The following is a 20,485-nucleotide window of genomic DNA, read 5'->3' on the forward strand; positions in this document are numbered from 1 at the left end:
TCCCTCGCATGCAATGACAGCTTGAAGTCTGCGATTCACAGACATCGGTAGGTGCTGAGGATCTTCTCTGCTAAGTCTCTCATGCAGCCATCTTCAGCTCCTGCTTGTTTTAGGGGGCTTGTCCCGTTACATTTTTTGTTCAGTACTAGGAGTTCGCCCCCTCCTTGTTTCGCTGGCCAACACCAAAGCCTGTGCTACACGTCTGCCTACACGTATGTGGATTTCACTTTCACCAAACAGCAAATCTTTTAATTCTCATGGATACGCCTCTTCATTCGGAGGAAACACTAATTAGACGATCTACAAGTCTCCGACTTAAACTTTAAAGCCGAACAATATATTCGATCTCTTTTTTCGCTGTTCCATTATTTCATCGAGTAATAATTTCCGTTTGTTTGCACCAATGCGATCTTTACTATCATTTTTCTGAGACTTTAGAATTTTCGTACTTCCGTTATCTCTAACCTACTCTTTACGACGTTCTACTTTGTCGTCTACTCTTTGTATTTTATTTCCAGCCCCGGGTGTGGTTAAATCTCTTGGCACAAAGTCTCGTCTCACGGGACGTGAAAGTGTCTCTCTGAAAAAGTCACGTCTCGTCCCAGGATTTTTTTTATTATAATAATAGAGAGATATGGAAGACCTGCTCAGTTGGATTAAAATCATCTTTGGTAAACTCACGTGTTGCCTCAGAAGTATGTTTGGGTCATTCACCTTGTTGTAGAAAGAAGTGCCGTCCAAGGAGTTTGAAGGCTTTATTGAACTCGAGCAGAACAGATGTTTCTACACACCTCAGGATTCACTGTGTGACTGCCATCATCAGTTCCATCCTCAGTGAAGAGAACCGGGACCTGTGGCAGCCATGACACCCCCAGCACCATGTTTAACAGATGAGCTGGTCTGCTTTAGATCTTGGGCAGTTCCTTCTCATCTCCACACTTCCCATCACTCTGAGGGTCATCTTTGTCTCGTCTGTCCACAAGACCTTCTGCAGGCTCTTTGAAGTCCTTTTTCACAAACTGTAACCTGGCCATCCTGCTTTAGTGGTTTGCATCCTACAGTTTGGCCTCTGTGCTTCTGTTCATGAAGTCTTCTACTGACAGTCATCTCTGACACATCCACATCGGCCCCCTGAAGATTGTTTCTGGTCTGTTTGAGAGGCACTGGGGGCTTTTTCTTGTCCACAGTGAGGATTCTTCTGTCCTCAGCAGTGGAGGTTTTCCTTGGCCTACCAGTCCCTGTGTGATTACTGAGCCCACCAGTGTGTTCTTTCCAGACAGTTGATTTCTGTCATCCTAAGGTGTTACTGATGTTTCCAATGATTTTCTTGTTTCTCATCCTCATAATGGCTTCTTATGGCACATTGGCACAGCTCTTGTCCTCATGTTGAACAACGGTGACTGCAGACTCCAAAGGGTAGAAGCAGGCCGAGGTATCCTATGAAGCCGTGAAACCCACCTGAGGAAACGCAAACACCTCTGTGACGCCAATTGTCACCAACATTATGGTTCCCTGAAGCGGGTGGGGCATATAGAGAGGGCTGTGTGAGCGAAATTTCTGCTAAATCCCCTTAAATGAAAGTCTGCCGTGTGCACTTTAATCACAATGTCTGGATTGTTTGTGTAATCTGAAACCGTGGAGCAGAGGGGCAAATCAAACATAATGGAGGGCCCTGGATTTGTGCAGGAAATGACCCCCTTCTGATAAACAAGCAAATCAATAGGAGTCATCGGCAGAAATGATCAAAAGGACTTGAAGCTGTGCAGACCACGTCGACCGACCCCAGGGGATCACCCGCTAATGGGATACGAGGGCTTTTAACACATTTGTATTTATGTGTAGCAGTTCTGCATTTACTGATTAGAATAATCCATGCTGCACTCTGTGAAGGGCGCTATACAAAAAAAATATTTTTGTATAGCGTCCTTCACAGAGTGCAGTATGGATTATTCTAATCAGTAAATGCAGAACTGCTGCACATAAATACAAATGTGTTAACACACACCGAGAACAAGGCAGAAACAAATTGAACAGAAATGGAAACAGACCCTACAAGCACGTGGAGGGTCACTTTATCGTATTTCAAGATCGATGATCGCGAAAATGATAATATTTCGAATTTTTCTTTACTGGTGGTCCGAGCTCCCTAAGAGTCACCCAAGGAGCCTAAAAGTGACAGATGTCAAAAGTGAGCTTGTGGGGTATCGTGTTGGACTATTTCGAGGTCAACGATTATGAATATGAGGTTATTTTTTGAACCTTTACTAGGGGTCTCTGTGGACCTCCATCAGAGTGTTAAACGTGACAAATTTCTATTACACTCAAAATATTTAGGCTTTAAACATTTCAATTGAAGCGCATATTTTAATATTTCAAATATCTAATACTTCTTCTTTAATATACAGTCATATGAAAAAGTTTGGGAACCCCTCTTAATTATTTGGATTTTTGTTTCTCATTGGCTGAGCTTTCAAAGTAGCAACTTCCTTTGAATATCTGACATGCCTTATGGATACAGTAGTATTTCAGCAGTGACATTAAGTTTACTGGATTAACAGAAAATATGCAATATGCATCATCACAAAATTAGACAGGTGCATAAATGTGGGCACCCCAACAGAGATATGACATCAATACTTAGTTGAGCCTCCTTTTGCTAATCTAACAGCCTGTAGATGCTGTCCTCCTATAGCCTCTGATGAGTGTCTGGATTCTGGATGGAGGTATTGTTCACCATTCTTCATACAAAATCTCTCCAGTTCAGTTCAATTTGATGGACAGCCTGCTTCAAATCATCCCATAGATTTTCGATGATATGCAAGTCGGGGGACTGTGACGGCCATTCCAGAACATTGTACTTCTCCCTCTGCATGAATGCCTTTGTAGATTTCCAACTGTGTTTTGGGTCATTGTCTTGTTGGAATATCCAACCCCTGTGTAACTTCAACTTGGTGACTGATGCTTGAACATTATCCTGAAGAATTTGTTATTGGGTTGAATTCATCTGACCCTCGACTTTAACAAGGGCCCCAGTCCCTGAACTAGCCACACAGCCCCACAGCATGATGGAACCTCCACCAAATTTGACAGGAGGTAGCAGGTGTTTTTCTTGGAATGCGGTGTTCTTCTTCCGCCATGCAAAGCTCTTTTTGTTTTCACCAAATAACTCCATTTTTCTCTCATCAGTCCAAAGCACTTTGTTCCAAAATGAATCTGGCTTGTCTAAATGAGCATTTGCATACAACAAGCGACTCTGTTTGTGGCGTGAGTGCAGAAAGGGCTTCTTTCTCATCACCCTGCCATACAGATGTTTGAATTGTAGAACGATATAGAGATACACCATCTGCAGCGAGATGTTCTTGCAGGTCTTTGGAGGTGATCTGTGGGTTGTCTGTCACCATTCTCACAATCCTGCTCATATGCCGCTCCTGTACTTTTCTTGTCCTGCCAGACCTGCTGGGTTTAACAGCAACTGTGCCTGTGGCCTTCCATTTCCTGATTCCATTCCTTACAGTTACAGAAACTGACAGTTTAAACCTCTGAGATGGCTTTTTGTGGCCTTCCCCTAAACCAGGAGACTCAACAATCTTTGTTTTCAGATCTTTGGAGAGTTGCTTTGAGGATCCCATGCTGTCACTCTTCAGAGGAGAGTCAAAGGGAAGGAAGCACAACTTGTAATTGACCACCTTAAATACCTTTATATCTCGTGATGGACACACCGGTCTATGAAGTTCAAGGCTTAGCGAGCTCATCACACCAAGTAATCAGCACTGAGCAGTGACAGGCATTCAAATCAGCACAATGACAAGGGGACCCAGATTTGTGCACAGCCAGTTTTTCACATTTGATTTAATTTCATACAACTAAATACTGCTTCACTAAAAATCTTTGTTTGGAAAACACCGCAGTACTCAGATGTTCCTAGGAAATAAAAGACATACCACTGTTATCTTTACTGTTGAAAGGAGAGTCAGTTATTATGCAGGCTGAGAGGGACTCCCAAACTTCTTCATATGATTGTATTCTTCTACCTCCTGAAGTAAATCATTATTTTCTTTTGAACGCCCCAAATAAGGGGGGCCTGCACTAATTTTAAGCTTCTTAACACATCAAAATGATTTCTTTTCCCTGGCAGGGCAGCGCAATGCAACAGAAAGACTCGAACCCTAAAGGCCGCGGCTTCATTTCTGGCCCTCGGAGTGAGCAGCTCACTTCGCCTGCCTGTTTTCGAACCACAAGTGTCAATAACGGTAAGGGGAAACGACCTTGTAAGTCACCTTGGATTCTGCAAAATACACACTAATCATACTTTCCTATTTTTCTCTTAGGGATATAAAATTGATTTTGAAATACCATACACCATTTTGTTCGTTTTGCCATTTCCTGTATGCACTGAGCAATTATATATCTGCTAAATGGAATTAACCGCATCGATCTGCTGGTTTGTGTTCTGATTTGGAAACGACGGCCTGCTTATGAAGGTCAGAGCCTCTTGGGAAGGTGGGCAGAATTTTTTGACGTCAATAAAACAAAACAAAAAAAAAAAAAGGTTATAGATGGATTGAATAAAACTAGCTGAATGCACGCCGAGGCATTCCAAACCCCGTCCAGCCGTTTTTGATTTGAACCCTGGAAGGTGAATTGAAATGCCACCGTAACCATTGTCACAAACTTGGACAAAAGCCACAAAAAGGTTTGGGGCAGCCACCCGTATATTGTTTCCTGGCTGCAGAATTGAATGAATTGGTATGAAGTACAGTAAAACCTTGGAGTGCAAGTAACTTATTATTATTGGTCTGCGAGTGTTTTGCAAGACGAGCAAAAATTTTTAATAAATTTTAACTTGATAAACGAGCGAGGTCTTGCAATATGAGGAGTACATATACGCTTTGTCTGCTGAACATCACGTGTTCACAACTGAGCTGATGGTGGTTCTCTCTCTCTCTCTCGCTGCGGGATTGTGGGTAATCATCTCCCATTCTCATTCTCAGTCGGCGTGCCTCACTCATATGTCAACATCCGTACATGCGTATACTGTGTACTATAGCATTGTGACCACGTGTGTGTGTTGTAACGTGTGAGTCCCTGTCTTGCACCCCAAAACACGAGGCTGAGTCTCAGTACTTTAGCAACACCAGCTTTATTATTATTATTTATTATTATTTATTAGCATCAGGAATGGGCTGGAGGATGAGTATAGGGACCTAATCCACGACTTTGTTAAATGGTGCGACTCAAACCACCTACAACTGAACACCAGCAAAACCAAGGAGCTGGTGGTGGATTGTAGGAGGCCTAAACCCCTCATAGACCCCGTGATCGTCAAAGGTGACTGTGTGCAGATGGTGCAGACCTATAAATATCTTGGAGTGCAACTGGATGATAAATTAGACTGGACTGCCAATACTGATGCGCTGTGCAAGAAAGGACAGAGCCGACTATACTTCCTTAGAAGGCTGGCGTCCTTCAACATCTGCAATAAGATGCTGCAGATGTTCTATCAGACAGTTGTGGCGAGCGCCCTCTTCTACGCAGTGGTGTGCTGGGGAGGCCGCATTAAGAAGAAAGACGCCTCACGCCTGGACAAACTGGTGAGGAAGGCAAGCTCTGTTGTTGGCATGGAGCTGGACAGTCTGACATCTATGGCAGAGCGACGGGCGCTGAGCAGACTCCTGTCAATCATGGAGAATCCACTGCATCCACTAAACAGGATCATCTCCAGACAGAGGAGCAGCTTCAGCGACAGACTGCTGTCACTGTCCTGCTCCACTGACAGACTGAGGAGATCGTTCCTCCCCCAAACTATGCGACTCTCCAATTCCACCCGGGGGTAAACGTTAACATTTAACATTATACAAAGTTATTGTCTGTTTTTCACCTGCATTATTATCTTTCTTTAATATTATTTATTGTATCAGTATGCTGCTGCTGGAGAATGTGAATTTCCCATTGGGATTAATAAAGTATCTATCTATCTATCTATTCAGCGTGAAACTGGAACAGCAGGGTTATTTATTGTAGCGAGATCTGCCGCTCTCCTATACACAGACACAGCAATCATCCAGGGTTGTACCCTCACAGGTGACGCAGTGGTAGTGCTGCTGCTTTGCAGTAAGGAGATTGTGGGTTCGCATTCCCGGGTCCTCCCTGTGTGGAGAGCACTTTGAGTAGTGAGAAACGTGCTATATACTGTAAACGCAAAGAATTGTTGTTATTGTGACCAAGTAATACTGTGCCCTGCGCATTTATAATGTTCCTTGTATCGCCCATCAATGGCAGGCACTTATAGCATGACCGTGATCTTTTCAGATTCGCCTTTACAGCGAACTGCTACAGCGCTGGGAGCCTGCGGTTGCTTCCGGATGCTCTTCTGCGTGTCGTCCCATTGGGGGGAATCCCAAAAGAGTTTAGAAACCTAACCGCGCTTAATGCATTTTTTTAATTTTGTGTCCAAGTGTAGGGACTCAAAAGCAACTGTCATTGGAGAGGTTCCTTGTTAAAGTCGCAGAAAGAAGATTCCAGTGAGCCGACAGATAGCAGGGATTCCGTTAGTTAGAGTGAAAGTCATCCTACACAATAACCCTCCTCTCTCTCGTCTCCCTCACACCAGTCATGATTCTTTTCAAAGGTAAAGTGCAGGTTAATTTGTTTAACATATTTTTACTTTATATCTCTATCTATCTATCTATCTATAAATTCACTAAGTCCATGGCAAGCAAGAAAGCCACGCCCTCCAAATCCCAGAGCCCCGCCCACCAACAATTCATTAAACAGCTGACCATGGCACGAGAGCGAAAGCATTTGCCAAGAATGTGTTTGTTAATCAAGAACGAAAGTCGGAGGTTCGAAGATCACATACCGTCATAGTTCTGACCATACACGATGCCGACTGGCGATCCAGCAGCATTATTCCCATGACCCGCCAGGCAGCCAACCGGGTGACCAAAAAAGTCTTTGGGTTCCGAGGGAAGTATGGTTGCAAAGTTGAAACTGAAAGGAATTGACGGAAGGGCACCACCAGGTGTGGAGCCTGTGGCTTAATTGGACTCAACACAGGGAACCTCACCCGGCCTGAACGTGGCTCACAGGTGCATGCGACTGAGGCGATGTGTGGAAAATGAACAGTCAACGTGACTCAAGTGCATGTGGACTGTACACAGACAAAAGCAATTCAGGTGAGGAGCTGGGGGCGGACACATGAGCAGGCAGTGCGTACTGAACGATGACTAAGAGATGACTTAAGAAATCGGCAGACTAGAATGGCGGGGCCGGAATGGGCGTCGGACATCCTCTAGATAGGCAAGTTCGATCGTCTATGTCCTAACATGGGTTCAGATCGTTACCGGTTGTGCCGACCCGTCGTTGGACGGTTAGGACCCGAAACCTCTCGGACCGGCTTCCCCGCCCTCTCTCCAGAGTTCCATCTTTGCATTCACTTACAGTCGTATCCTCAAACCCATCCCATTTGGACAACTGTGTCTTTCAAGAAGTGTTCACCCATCAATACATAATTATGCGGCGTATGCTATGCCGCGGGTTGGCTAGTATTTTGTATTAATCATTTTATTAATAGTTTTGGGTTGTGGAATGATTCTTCGGAGTTTCCATTATTTCTTATTGGGAAATTCGCTTTGATATACGAGTGCTTTGGATTACAAGCACGTTTCCGGAACAAATTATGCTTGCAAACCAAGGCACCACTGTATACCGATTGGAGTCCAAAACAGAACTGATTTGCTTTAAAGTAGAGTGGAGGAAGTGATGTCATCGGGGTCAGGCGGAATTTCCTGTAACAGGTCTGCAGAGAAGTGAGTGTTGGTGCACTTCACCACCTCCTGGTCTGGCATGGAATTGCTCTCATTCAGGCCCTTTAGCTGTCTCCCATGTGCACGTGTGTGAAACCATCCAACCACAAAACTCCATTTCTTAATTCGCCACATTAGCTTCCAGGTCAAGACAGCAGCGAAAAAAAGTCCAAAACAATTCACAGAAACAAAAGTAGGTTCGGATTCTAAGAAACGTTTCTAAGATTCGCTTCGTAGGGCTCTAAAACCCCTCACGACAAGTGCAAGAACATAAAAAACAGACAAGCATGAGGCGGCCATTCAGTCCGTCAAGCTTGTGCGTTTGGCTCGTAGCTAAGCTGTGCCAACATCTCACCCAGAAACTCTGAAAGGCTCTCAAGGTTTCTGCTTTGACTCCACGTCTTTGTTCAGATTCCCACAACTCTTTGCTTACAGAAGTGCTTCCTGGTTTCAGTCCTAAGTGCTCTTCTCCTTAGTTGGTGTCCTCGAGTACGGGATTCACCGATAAGCTAAAGGAATTCTACTTTATGAATGTCTTAGAGGATTCTCAAGACCTCGATTAGGTCTGAATGTGGTCTCCTCGGCTTCAAACCAAACCAGTTTGATTCTGGCAGTGTGTCACAGTTGGACATATCCTTAAAATCGTAAACCGATAATGCGTTCGTTATTTGAGTTGTATTAATTCTTTAACAGCTGCCCCCTGATCAAAACGGGTAGCGACAAGCCAGTGGTACCATTATTGGACCAGCAGATCCGGTACTTCTAGTATCAGGGGAGCACAGCTAACCTCTCGTACAGAGCCAGTCGATACATTAGGTGGCTGTCATGGTCGGCGTCATCTGAGAAAGTTAAGGGGTAGCGTTGGGGTGTGAAATGTTGTGTATAAGTTGATAAATATTTTGTACTAGCCAACCCGCGGCGTAGCATACGCTGCATAATCACGCCGCTTTTTTAATGATTTTTTAAGCACAGGGAAAAAATGAACATTTGAAAAATACGTAATTTAATAAACCACCAAGAAAGGTAACATTGCAACAATGCACGCTACGAACCAACATTCAATTGTCCGTGAGTGGAAACTGGAGGACCGCCGTCGTGCATCCACCTCCCAGAGCGAGGGACGGGGCTGGACGACGCTCGGGCGCGGAGGGTGGAACGGGGGGAGAGGGGAAGTACGCCCATTCCGCCCCCTCTGTCCCGGCCCCCCCGCCATTCTAGTCTTCTGATTTCTTAGTCCTCTTAGTCATCGTTCAGTACGCACTGCCTGCTCATGTGCCCGCCCCCAACTCCTCACCTGAGTCGCTTACGTCTGTGTCCAGTCCACATGCACCTGTGAGTTACGTTGACTGTTCATTTTCCAAACACCGCCTCGGTCACTTTTGTCTCCGCTACAGTCCACTTGCACCTCTGAGCCACGTTGACTTATCATTGTTCTTTGCGGTTCCGGCTGCTTTTCTATATATAATCCACCAAGTCACCCGACCATGGTAGTAGCGGTTTGGTGTGTACAAAGGGCAGGGACGTAATCAGTGCGAGCATATGACTCGTATGACCCGCACTTACTGGGTATTCCTCGTTCGTGGGGAACAATTGCAAGCCCCGGTCTCCATCACGAATGGGGTTCAACGGCTTACCCACGTCTCTCGGCGCCGGGTAGACACACATTGATCCATTCAGTGTAGCGCACGTGAAGTACCGGACATCCAAGGGCATCACAGACATATTAATGCTCAATCTCACGTGGTTGAAAGCCACTTGTCCCTCTAAGAAGTTGGACGCTGACGGCTCTTGGGTCACGTAAATATTTAGCAGGCGGGAGTCTCTTTTTTGTTTTCTGAATTAACCAGACAAATTGCTCCACCAACTAAGAACGGCCATGCACCACTACCCACAGAATTGAGAAAGAGCTATCAATCTGTCAATCCTCTCCGTGTCCGGGCCGGGTGAGGTTTCCCGTGTTGAGTCAAATTAAGCGAAAGGCTCCACACCTGGTGGTGCCCTTCTGTCAATTCCTTTATGTTTCAGCTTTGCAACCATACTCCCCCCCCCCCCCCCCCCCCCGGAACCCAAAGACTTTGGTTACCCGGTTGGCCGCCCGGCGGGTCATGGGAATGATGCCGCCGGATCGCCTGTCGGCATCATGGTCGGAACTACGACAGTATGTGACCGTCTTCGAACCTCCGACTTTCGTTTTTGATTAATGAAAACATTCTTGGCAAATGCTTTCATTCTCACTCGAATTGTTGGCGGGCGTGGCTCTGTCATGCATGTGCCATGGTCGGCTGCTTAGTGAATCATTGATGGGCGGGTCTCTGAGTTGGTGGGCATGGCTATGCTGTGTGTATCAGGTGAGGAGTTGGGGGCGGACACATGAGCAGGCAGTGCGTACTGATGTGCGTATCCCATGGTTGTCTTGCTTGTTCTGTTGGCTTACTGAATTATATATATAGATGTCTTTACTTGTAACTTACACAGAGCATTGTAATATTAATGTTATCCATCCCACTATATCCTAACTACAGGGTCACAGAGGTCTGCTGGAGCCAATCCCAGCCAACACAGGGTGCAAGGCAGGGAACAAATTCCCGGGCAGGGCACCAGCCCACAACAGGGACCACACACACACAAGCACACACTAGGGACAATTTAGGATCGACAATACACCTAACCTGCATGTCTTTGGACTGTGGCAGGAAACCCACGCAGACACGGGGAGAACATGCAAACTCCATGCAGGGAGGACATGGGAAACTAACCCGGGTCTCCTAACTGCAAGGCTGCAGCACTACCACTGCGCCATCCTGCCGGCTATATTAGTGTTATATCTTTGATAAGAACAGCAAGGGTTTGATGGTTAAAGACCCCCCCCCCCCCCAAATTTTATGAGTCAGGGCAGTTTGGCAAGTGATTCTCTGCAGGACAATCAAACCCATAAGAAAGCCAAATTACCAAGATGGCAAACATCACCTCAACAAGTGGTATAAGGGGATGGGGGGGGGGGGGAGTTTGGGCATAATTTGCACCAGAATTCTAATGGTCTAAATCTGAATCCATTAAGTACCACGACACACCCTATTGGCTGTAGGGTTTGGACCAAGAATGTATAAATTTGGCTCCTTACCTCTCTCTCACTCTCACACCATCATGATGAAGGAGCACACCATGGACTGGAATGAAGACCACCCTGAGAAGCACAAATTGGCAGCCATATTGAGACAGGCATGCGGCCCATCCTGAACAGAGCCATAAAATGACGACTTAACTAGAGATATTCTAAATAACTAACAAGTCTGTGTGCCACCTGAAACACCACCTCTGCATTCATGAGGTTGTATGGTTGACAATATTCACTTGTACTTTGCTTATTATTGATAATTTTCATAAAATAATAATACATTGTTTAAATTGGAGCTTAACTCCTGCTTGTCTTTTACTACACCTAACTGTCTGAGGTCATAGATGTGGAAGGGAAGGTGGGGAGAAGTCATAAAGTACAATACCGTATAAACAGGGCTACATCTGTGAGATCTGAGGCATTCTGACAAAGGCTACATAATAATACAAAAGGGGAAGGCAGAGTCATAGAGAACTGTAAGACGAGACAGGTAGCCACGCTACGGACACAGTGGGTGACATAGTAACGTCAGAGTTTGATGACCTGAGGGGGCGTTGTTACCTGCTGGGTGCCGTTAATGAAAGTAAAAGTGCACACGCTCCGTCCACCACGCTTCTTAAAGTCCGTCATACTGTATGTACACAGAATTTGTGCTACTGAAGGAGTGTGCACTGTGGACAATGAGGCAGAACAACCCCCCACCCCTCTTTCACACCCCACAGGTGGTTAAAATTCTAATAAAACAGACTACCTGATATGGATGACGAGGGGTGATAACTGCCCACATTGCCTAGGGTTCCAAATAGACTTCAACTGGCACGGCCCACTACACTATGATCAATGGTTCAGCCTACGCGACCAGTCAAGTTCTGGTCATGATGTTACGAGAACTGCAGAGCAGCCCTGGAATATTGGTGCAGAAGAAAGCAACCAAGGACGAGTCCTACTGTAACAGATTCAGAATGAACAGCGCGAGTCTCGAGCAGAGGAGACTGCATGTGGGGACATCATCCAGATCTTTAAAATTATCCAAGGCTTTCATAAAGAAGATTCCTTTCAATTTAACGGTGAACCACATCCTCGGACATCGGTGGAAATTAAGGGTAAGCGCTTTCAGGATTGACTCCACAAAGCACTTCTTTACGCAAAGAGTTGTGGGAATCAAAGAAACTGCTGAGACATGGAATAGAAGCAGAAACCTTGAGATCCTTTAAGAAGGATCAGGATGAGATATGGGGACAGCATAGCTATTAGCCTAAGAAATGAGCAACACGTGGACTGCATGCTCTCTTCTTGTTTGTCATATTTCTTACGTTCACACTGGATTCTTGGGAATATGAAGGGTTGCAAGGGAGCCCTGACAACTTGCCACTTCTTCTGGTTTCTTAATAAGCTGCCTCCATTGCCCCCCCATCCTAAACACATTAGGAAGTTACATTTTGGCCTCATTGTTTTCAGTACTTGTGAATGAGATTAGTATCTGAGGCGGCTCATCCACCACCAGTGGACCAAACTCTATCCATCTGAAATCACAAGTCACTTCACCAGTAAAAGAAGGACCTTCATCACTTGGACGTTTAATCTGCAAGGTCGGAAGCAGGCTGGCACCTCGAACATGGTCTCTGTATAATTATTAGAATTCTTAATCCATCCACCCTTTTTGCCATGACTGCATCACCGAGGTTCTGGCGCCAATCACAGCAGAATCTGATCCAGAGAAGAAGCCAAACCACACCTGGGAAGCCAGTTGCTCTTACTGCGATTTCATTTCTAATATTACCCTTCTTCAAGTGCCATTAAGGTGCCACTCTGCCTCCAGAAGTGAAATGAATAAGTAATCGCCTCCCTTCAGATGTATGGCGTACATCAATGACACTTCTTAATTGCCCTGTGCCGAATTCTGTCATGTGAATAAATCATCGCGCTATAATTGGTTGCCTAGCAGCACAGCGAGCCTCCCCACCCGCCTCCACCGCCATCTGCCACCTCTCCCGCCTGCCAGGAAGGAGCTCTTCAACTATTTGCGCTGACTCAGTCGGCACACCGCGCTGCTTATTAAGACTGCCTGACCTCCTCAGAAAAGCCGGCTCGCCACATTTGACCAGGAATAATGCGCCTCTTCTTAAATCTTAACTAGTGGAACACGCAGCCTTCTGGTCCTAAAGTGAATGGGACGTGAAAATGTATGCACAGTGTCTGGATGTGGGGGGGCTCTCATAAATCCCAAAAAAAAGCAAGGAACTGTTGATACATCTCACGTGTTCTAAAGAGCTGCTTCTTTCATTTCCGGTCAAAGTAGGGCCATCTTAGCATTTGGGCATAATGGGCAGTGGCTGGGGGCCCCAGGAACAGGGTTTCCTATGATGCTGTTAAGACAGCCCTGGGTCAAAGTTTCAACGTCTTATTAGTTCTGGTGGATCACATCAAGCAAACTGAGCATTTCCATTTTGGCAACCCATTCTTTTGTATTCTCTATATATAATGTGTGTGTATTGTAAAAGGAGCTATATAGGCGCCTGACCCGACACAGGCTCACACCCGGAGGCACGTATAAAAGCAAAAGCAAAAGAACAGCTTATTTTCTTCACCTGTGGGTCACGTCTTCCCCGTGACCCCCACAGGCTCAACACAGTCCCCAGTACACAAATAAAGCACTCCAAACACTCTTCTCTAGCACCACCGCTTCGTCGTCGTCCTCCTCCTCCCGACTCTGGCCATGGAGTGGTGGCTGCTGGCTCCTTTTATAGTCCACCCAGAAGTGCTTCAGGTGGTTGATTGCCGAGTTCCGGCTGCACTTCCGAGTGTGGTGAATACGCTGCCCATACGGGCTCAGAAGTCCCAGCTGCAGCACCCCCTGGTGGCACCTGCGGGACCCAACAGGGCTGCACCCAACTCTAATTCCCATGGAGCCCTGCAGGAAACCAAGGCACCGCTCCAACCCAGGGGGGTGGCCACCTAGCGTTCAGGGGGAGATGTTGCACAGTCCATGGCTGCTTCCCCTGACCATATAACAAAGGGGCATCCTGGTCCTTGCTTCTTCACTGAGAGGACTGGGGGAATAAGCCTGGGCAGAACATTAACCTCCCCCCTTGGAATGCTAGATGGCAGTCCCCATGGGTTTCAGCGGTGCCTCATGCTCCCACAGAGCTTCATGGGAAATGGAGTTGTCTACAGCCCTTTTGGGATCTGGGGGTGCTACAGCTGCTCCTAAGCTCGTATGGGGGATACTTTCACCACACCCGGAAGTAGGTCATCAAGCACCTGGAGCACTTCCAGGTAACATCTAAAAGGAGCCAGCAGATGGTACTTGGTGAGCCAGAGTCGGGAGGAGGAAGATGAAACTTGCTGAAGGAGGAGTGGAGGAAAGAGAAAAAGACAAAGAAAAGAATAGAGTAGTGTGCTGTGATTGTGCGTAGTAGGACTGTGTTGTGACTGTGGGAAACGGGGAAGGTGTTTCCCACGAGGTGAAGAAAAAATTAAAAAAACATTTGTTTTTATAAGTGCCTCCTGTGTCTGTCTGTGTCGGGTTGAGTGGCTGCTATGCCCTCTACACTTGTCACAATGTGTATGTATATATGTGTTTGTATATATGTGTCCCACAGAAAACACATTGCCGATCTAACTTTTTTGAATTTTGCTCTTCAACCAAATATTGATGTAAGGATGCAAAAGCAATGCTTGCATATGGGTGGAACTTATGGGTGTTTGACGATCTCCTCGTTTGTTGTTGTCGTCGTCCTTGCATTCTGTATCGTGGAGTGTGGCTGGCATGTCAATTTGAATGAATGAGCCACAGTACTGGCCGGCTGCTCAGTGGCCCTAAATTCAAGTTTACCTCTCACTGTGTCCCTGGTGCCTCAGTGTCTTCTCACCTTATTGTTTCTCGTTCTTCATCACCGAAGCGACTGCTGTGTTTGCCTTGACGTTCAGTAGGTCTCGTCGCCGGAGGTCTTTTCCTTTCCGGCATACCGCTACGTATGCTTCTTGTCTTGCGTCCAGTGCTGCTGGGATAATAACAGCATCATAGGGTTAGGGTAAAGTGGTACACTAGGACCCCTGTTTTGATCGTAAAACAGAAACATACATAGGCATCAGAGACATTGTGGGCCCCTATACTCCTTTGACCCCCAGCCCATACATTAAGACGGCCCTAAGTTTTGATAAGCAAAGTATTGTGTTAGTTTACTCTTAACCTTAAAAAGTAATCGGACTACATGACACGTGTTACTTGTTAACGTGTTACCCTCCTGCTTCCAAGATCGTGTTGCTAAATTCGGCGCTTTACGTTTAGCTCATTAACATCTTCTTTTGGCTGCCCCCATTAGGGGTCACCACAGTGGATCATCTTTTTCCATCTCTTCCTGTCCTCGTCATCTTGTTCTGTCACACCCATCACCTGCATGTCCTCTCTCACCACATCCATAAACCTTCTCTTAGACCTTCCTCTTCTCCTCTTGCCTGGCAGCTCTATCCTTAGTACCCTTCTCTCATTATACCCAGCATCTCTCCTCTGCACATGTCCAAACCAACACAATCTCACCTGTCTGACTTTGTCTCCCAACTTGAGCTGACCCTCTAATGTCCTCATTTCTAATCCTGTCTATCCTCGTCATACCCAATGCAAATCTTAGCATCTTTAACTCTGCCACCTCCAGCTCTGTCTCCTGATTTCTGGTCAGTGCCACCGAGTTTCAGCTCATCAACATAAATGTATCAATTTTTGAAATACTGAGACGGATCATTTCAGCTAACAACAGGAATAATGAGATCATCTGAAGCTTTGCCTCAGGAAATTGATCTTTGTGGAACCTTCTACTCTTGGCTGCAGAGAGCGTGCAAAGCTGTAGCAGGCAAACAGAGTGAAACGGACTACAAAAATCTTCATTGCTTACCCGGTTAAGGGTTTTACGTGGCCACTTAATCGGGTTATTTGCGGAGAAATCGTCCCCCGTTAACCTGGTTTCTCTATTCTGAATAAGGATATATGTGGCATCGGGGATGTACCACAGAACTCTGGGGCCTTTACATAAGCAGTCTCTGTGGGCCTCTCCTCTCGAAAACAAACTTATCATTCCCTACACCCTTTCTTCCCCCCCACTACAACATCCATGAGTGGCATTTTAGAAATCAGTTTTCTATGAATAACCAGGTTTATTAAGGCACAGGTAAACACTCTGAATGACTTCTTTATCCACTAAATTATTTTTTAATTAATAATTAATATTTTCTGTGACAAGATGCTACACTTTTCTGAGTGGCCCATTCTTTTTAATGTAATGAGTCCTGTTTGTAGGACCGTCCCGACCTAACAACGTTGCGCTTTAACAATGGAGACACAAGGAATGCAATTGAATGGCATTGAAATGCCGTCATAAGCAGTTGTATTACATACTGTATATATTGTTGTTAATGTATTAGTGTTTTTCAAGAATTCTTATTTACGTGATATGTGAGTTATGCTAATGTTGGGTTACTTGAGGTTAGGCTAGCTTAGGGTAGGTTACGTCATGGCAGTCACAGCAATGGAAATAACACGAAAGCTCAACGTGGAATGCAGCAATGCAGACTGGTGCCTTGTATCTAAAGTCAGCATGGCCAAAATGGCTTTAGACACAGCGGTACACACCCCCGTGTCCTTAATATACAGTTTGCCAACTTGCTTAACAACCCAATCGACTAATGACACTCTGGCTGAACCGTTGCACCATCATTAAATGAGACATGACTGTACTTGGTCTGTCCGAGCTGTATCCCTAGTAGCAGTGCCGCTCCTTTTAGGTCGCCACAGATGTTCCAGTTGTTTGTGTGCGTGTGTGTACTTTGACAGGCACAAGCGCTTAGGTGTCCCCTTCAAGGCTCTGAAGAGGTAAACAGTTCCACCCTAAGCCAAGAGGTGGCACCACTGCGAACACTCTTCGTCTCTGTCGGCAGTTCAGTTGAGATGTATCGACCTGCTGAGCCACAGCACCATTCCTCCCCGCAGGTCTATGCCAGCACTTTCAGGGTGGAAGTGACATCATTTAGATCATTTATGTGAGGTAGACCAACACAAAGGGTTAGGGTGGGCCTTCACATCTCCTCGGCCATCAGCATCGGCACCGGCTCTCCTCAGGGCTGTGTGCTGAGCCCTCTGCTCCTCACGCTGTACACACATGACTACGCAGCAACACCATCGTCAAATTTGCAGACAACACCACTGTGGTGGGGCTCATCTCTGGGGAGGATGAGTCCGCCTACAGGGACGAAGTGGAGCGGCTGACAGCGTGGTGCATGGACAACAACCTGTTCCTGAACACAAGTAAGACCAAGGAGCTCGTTGTGGACTTCGGGGAAAAAGAAAACAGACATCAGACCACTTTACATCAGAGGGGACTGTGTGGAGAGGGTGTCAGACGTCCGATTCCTGGGAGTCCACATCATGGAATACCTGTCCTGGGGTGTGAACATAGCTGAGCTGGCCAAGAAGGCTCAGCAGAGAGTCCTCAGGAAGAATAACGTCCCCCAAAAACTGCTGGTGTCCTTCTACCACTTCTCTATTGAGAGTCTCCTGTGCTGCTGCCTCTGCGTGGGGTTTTCCAGGTGCACAACAGCGCAGAGGAAGACACTTCAGCAGATCGTAAAGACGGCCCAGCAGATCATCGGCTGCACTTTACCCTCTCTGGATGAACTGCACAGCTCTCACTGCCTCAGGAAAGCAGAAAACATCTTAAAAGACTCCTCACACCCCACTCATGACGTGTTCCACCTGTTGCCATCAGGCAGAAGATAGAGGAGCATCCAAACAGACTAAGAGACTGAATAACAGTGGAGTTTGCATGTTCTCCCCGTGTCTGCGTGGGTTTCCTCCCACAGTCCAAAGACATGCAGGTTAGGTGTATTGACGATCCTAAATTGTCCCTAGTGTGTGTGTGTGTGCCCTGCAGCGGGCTGGCAGCCTGCCCGGGATTTGTTCCTGCCTTGCGCAGCAGTGTTGGCTGGGATTGGCTCCAGCAGACCCCCGTGACCCTGTAGTTAGGATATAGCGGGTTGAATAATGACTGACATAACAGTTTCTACCCTGTTGCTATTAGGGCACTGAATGCCACCTAATCACCTCCAATGCACTAGAAGACATCTTGTACAATAGTGTTTCATGCGCACTAAGGTCTTATGTTGAATGTTTGTGTTCTACCTCATTTCTTCTTTTCCTTTCCTATCCTTTTGTAATTATATTTATTTATATTTTGACACCGCAGGGACTGCACCTAATTTCATTGTATTTGTTACAATGACAATACAAATATTCTGAGTCTCATGACCTTTGAACCCCTGAAGATTTTTTTTTTTTCCTGCAGGCCTCTGGAGTTTTTGTTTTTATTCTGCGTTCCCAGCCTTCGGCCCTTACTTTAGACAATACTAAAGAACAAAGAATAATCTTATTTTATTTTATAAACTTATCTTTCATGTAGTAGTAGCAGTGATTGACCCCCTAACCTCATTTACCGTACACGCTAAGCATACTAACCCCCTACCCTTCACTTCTATCCTGTAACTGCTGGTCTAGACCTGAGGTGACATACAGTGGGTACGGAAAGTATTCAGACCTCCTTCAGTTTTTCTCTTTGTTATATTGCAGCCATTTGCTAAAATCATTTAAATTAATTTTTTTCCTCATTAATGTACACACAGCACCCCATATTGACAGACAAAAAAAGAATTTTTGAAATTGTTGCAGATTTATTAAAAAAGAAAAACTGAAATATCACATGGTCCTAAGTATTCAGACCCTTTGCTGTGACACTCATATATTTAACTCAGGTGCTTTCCATTTCTTCTGATCATCCTTGAGATCACCTTCATTTGAGTCCAGCTGTGTGTGATTATACTGATTGGACTTGATTAGGAAAGCCACACACCTGTCTATAGAAGACCTTACAGCTCACAATGCATGTCAGAGCAAATGAGGAACTGCCTGAAGAGCTCAGAGACAGAATTGTGGCAAGGCACAGATCTGGCCAAGGTTACAAAAAAATTTCTGCTGCACTTAAGGTTCCCAAGAGCACAGTGGCCTCCATAATCCTTAAATGGAAGACGTTTGGGACGACCAGAACCCTTCCTAAAGTTGGCCATCTGGCCAAGCTGAGCTACCGGGGGAGAAGAGCCTTGGTGAGAGAGGTAAAGAAGAACCCAAAGATCACTTTGGCTGAGCTCCAGAGATGCAGTCAGGAGATGGGAGAAAGTTGTAGAAAGTCAACCATCACTGCAGCCCTCCACCAGTCAGGGCTTTATGGCAGAGTGGCCTGTCGGAAGCCTCTCCTCAGTGCAAGACACATGACAGCCCGCATGGAGTTTGCTAAAAGACACCTGAAGGACTCTGAGATGGTGAGAAATAAGATTCTCTGGTCTGATGAGACCAAGATAGAACTTTTTGGGCTTAATTCTAAGCGGTATGTGTGGAGACAACCAGGCACTGCTCATCACTTGTCCAATACAGTCCCCACAGTGAAGCATGGCGGTGGCAGCATCATGCTGTGGGGGTGTTTCTCAGCTGCAGGGACAGGACGACTGGTTGCAATCGAGGGAAAGATGAATGCGGCCAAGTACAGGGATATCCTGGACAAAAAACCTTCTCCAGAGTGCTAAGGACCTCAGACTGGGCCGAAGGTTTACCTTCCAACAAGACAATGACCCTAAGCACACAGCTAAAATAACGAAGGAGTGGCTTCACAACAACTCTGTGACTGTTCTTGAATGGCCCAGCCAGAGCCCTGACTTAAACCCAATTGAGCATCTCTGGAGAGACCTAAAAATGGCTGTCCACCAACGTTTACCATCCAACCTGACAGAACTGGAGAGGATCTGCAAGGAGGAATGGCAGAGGATCCCCAAATCCAGGTGTGAAAAACTTGTTGCATCTTTCCCAAGAAGACTCATGGCTGTATTAGCTCAAAAGGGTGCTTCTACTAAATACTGAGCGAAGGGTCTGAATACTTAGGACCATGTGATATTTCAGTTTGTCTTTTTTAATAAATCTGCAACAATTTCAAAAATTCTTTTTTCTGTCTGTCAATATGGGGGTGCTGTGTGTACATTAATGAGGAAAAAAATTAATTTAAATGATTTTAACAAATGGCTGCAAAATGACAAAGAGTGAAAAATTGAAGGGGGCCTGAATACTTTCCGTACCCACTGTACAGTATGGTGCTGCGGTTCTGCAGTTGGATATTCTTGGCTCAGTTCAGACACTCGTGACCAGAGGAGCTGTGACATCACTTCCTCTTTCAAGCCCCGCCTCTTCCAGGATATCAACCAGACGAATGTGTTCAGATTGACCCAGGAGACCAGACTGCTCACTAGTCACACTCCTCTTTATTTGTTCTTTATCTTTATGACAGCTGGCTGGAACTTTGTGCACTTGTGTGTGTGTCAGCATTTTTCTCAAAATTTCACAAAGTTGTTGGCATTTTTTCAACCTATGCCTCTATTACAACTTAGAATCTGGCAGGAAAGCACAAATACAGTAGGTGATTGCAATAAAAGTGTACGTGAAGGTGGTGATCAGCAAGATTCATCCCAACGTGTTCAG

At 45.8% G+C, this 20,485-nt stretch overlaps 1 long non-coding RNA gene across 1 annotated transcript in view; it reads right to left on the minus strand.

Moving 5' to 3' along the window:
• Positions 1 to 15,221: 15,221 nt before the first annotated feature.
• Positions 15,222 to 20,485, minus strand: part of LOC127526220 (uncharacterized) — a 388,781-nt gene continuing 383,517 nt past the window's right edge. Inside the window, exon 2 of the long non-coding RNA XR_007933859.1 lies at positions 15,222 to 15,569. This is a non-coding gene — a long non-coding RNA (uncharacterized LOC127526220). The remainder of the gene's footprint in view (positions 15,570 to 20,485) is intronic.

The sequence above is a fragment of the Erpetoichthys calabaricus genome, chromosome 18, assembly GCF_900747795.2.
Source record: "Erpetoichthys calabaricus chromosome 18, fErpCal1.3, whole genome shotgun sequence".
Lineage (NCBI taxonomy): Eukaryota > Metazoa > Chordata > Cladistia > Polypteriformes > Polypteridae > Erpetoichthys > Erpetoichthys calabaricus.